The 2193-nt window shown below is 46.9% G+C and overlaps 1 non-coding gene across 1 annotated transcript; it reads left to right on the top strand.

Moving 5' to 3' along the window:
- Positions 1 to 1691: 1691 nt before the first annotated feature.
- On the top strand, positions 1692 to 1796 carry LOC149832401 (small nucleolar RNA R71). The gene has a single exon (XR_016433462.1). It is a non-coding gene; the product is annotated as a small nucleolar RNA R71 (small nucleolar RNA).
- The last annotated feature ends 397 nt before the right edge of the window (positions 1797 to 2193 follow it).

Below are 2193 nucleotides of genomic sequence, written 5' to 3'. Positions count from 1 at the left end.
ATGGTCTGCCTAAAATAATCGGAGTCTGGTGCTGGCTATCCACTCCTTCCATATCAAGAATAATGAAATCGACTGGAAAATAAAAGTCATCCACCTTAACTAGCACGTCCTCCAAGACACCTCTCGGTACCTTGACGGAACGATCTGTCAGCTGCAGTGTAATCGGAGTCGATCTCATCTCTCCTAGCCCGAAAGAATCAAAGAAATATCCGGGCAGAATGTTCACGCTTGCTCCAAGATCGAGCAATGCGCGTTCTATCTAGATGTTCCCTATAGTACACGCAATGATAGGGGCTCCAGGGTCCTTGAGCTTTGGTGGTGTCTGATGCTGAAGTACTGAACTCACCTGCTCAGTCAGATGGACCCTGTTAGGAACTCGCTCTCTAGATTTACGCTTTTGTGTACATAGTTCCTTCAGGAATTTGGCATATGCTGGCACCTGCTGAATCGCATCAAGCAAAGGTAGGTTGATCTGCACATGCTTAAAGATGTCAAGCATGTCCTGGATCTTCGCACCTTGCTTTCCTCTATATCCAGGAGACTCTAATGCTTTGGGATAGGGTGGTGGGGGAATATACTCTGCTGGCTCCTCCTCTTTGTGAAAAGGCTCACTCCTATCCTTCTTCTCCTCTGAGGATGAAGATAATGATGATGATGAAGATGATGATGGGGATGGGGATGGGGATGATGGCTGAGCTGACTTAGGTAAAACAATGGTCTCTTGCTCCTCTATCCTCTCTCTACTCTCTCGCTCTCTGCTCTCGACATGATACTCACGTTAATTCCTCAGGGACATAACCGATTTGGCCTGCTGCTGTGTCTCAGTATGAAATAGGCCTCCAGTCATCTGGTCCTTACCCTTCGGGTTCATGACAGCCTGACTCGGCAATGTACCCTCGGGTCTCCTACTAATAGCCTCAGCTAACTGTCCCATTTGTGACTCTAACTTCGCAATGGACTGCGTATGCGAGCTCAAAATCTGGCTACACTTCTCGAAGGTGCTCTGATTAGAGGTTTTCACCTCTTGGAATGCCTGGAGAAGTCTCTCCTCAAAAGATGTCTGCGGGGCAGACTCCTGCTGAATCGGGGGAGTGACAGAAGAAGAAGAAGACTGAGAATAGTTCGGTCTTTGAAATGACTGAGTAAAAGATGGCTGCCGAACTGGCTGAGAGGAAGTAGGCATCTGCATGGAAGACTGTGGATTCTTCCATGAAAAATTGGGATGGTTACGCCAACCCGGATTATATGTCGATGAAAATGGGTTATTCGGCGGTCTGACGTAACCCTGAGCTGTCTGAACTTGTTCTTGAACAAATTTAGGGTACTGAGCTGCTGAAGGGCACTCAGTGATCTCGTGTGCCGGACTGGCACAAAGAGTACACACCTGCTGTGTAGTGGATGGTCCTGAGAGAAGTTGGTTCAGCTTCTGAGCAATCATGTCTACCTTGCACTGTAGTGCAGTAGATGGACCAACTTCAAGAACACCAGCTTTCTTCTGAATGCTGGGTGTGGCTCTATCAGATTGAGAGCTCGAAGCATGGTGGAGTGAATTCTCGGCCAATGTATCAAATAGCCTCCATGCTTCGTCCTCGCTCTTCAGCATGAATGTCCCTCCACATCAAGAGTCGATCATCTGACGATTCTTGTCAGACAATCCATCATAGAAGCTCTGCACCAGTTGCCATTTCGGCACCTGATGATGGGGACATTTCATGAGGAGATCCTTCATTCTCTCCCAGGTCTCATGAAAGCGCTCACCATCTAGCTCTGAAAAGCTGGTGATGGCTCTACAATATTGGTTCGTACGACCAATGGGAAAATATTTCCGAAGAAACTCCTATTGCAATTGATCCCATGACTCTATTTCTACAGAATCTAAAGACTTTAGCCAATACTTGGCTTTGTCCTTCAATGAAAAGGGGAATAGAGTCAACCTTAAAGCATGATCATCGAAATTCTGTATCTTAACAGTAGAACAGATTTCAAGGAATTCATCTAAATGTCGGTAGGGATCCTCATGACTAAGGCCATAAAAGGATGGAAGCATTTGAATAATGCTGGCCTTAATCTCATAATGCGGTGCTCCTACATCGGGTCTCCGAATGCAGGATGCCTGAACTTAGTCTGTGGGAATGAAGTATTCCCGCAGAGGGCGTGAAAGAACTGGGGGTGGAGGTGGAGGATCCATGTCAG

The sequence above is a fragment of the Nuphar pumila genome, chromosome 7 (assembly GCF_984573655.1).
Source record: "Nuphar pumila chromosome 7, dmNupPumi1.hap1.1, whole genome shotgun sequence".
In the NCBI taxonomy this organism is placed as follows: Eukaryota; Viridiplantae; Streptophyta; class Magnoliopsida; order Nymphaeales; family Nymphaeaceae; genus Nuphar; species Nuphar pumila.
The sequence above is the reverse complement of the archived record's forward strand: the minus strand, read 5'-3'. Positions and strand labels throughout refer to the sequence as shown.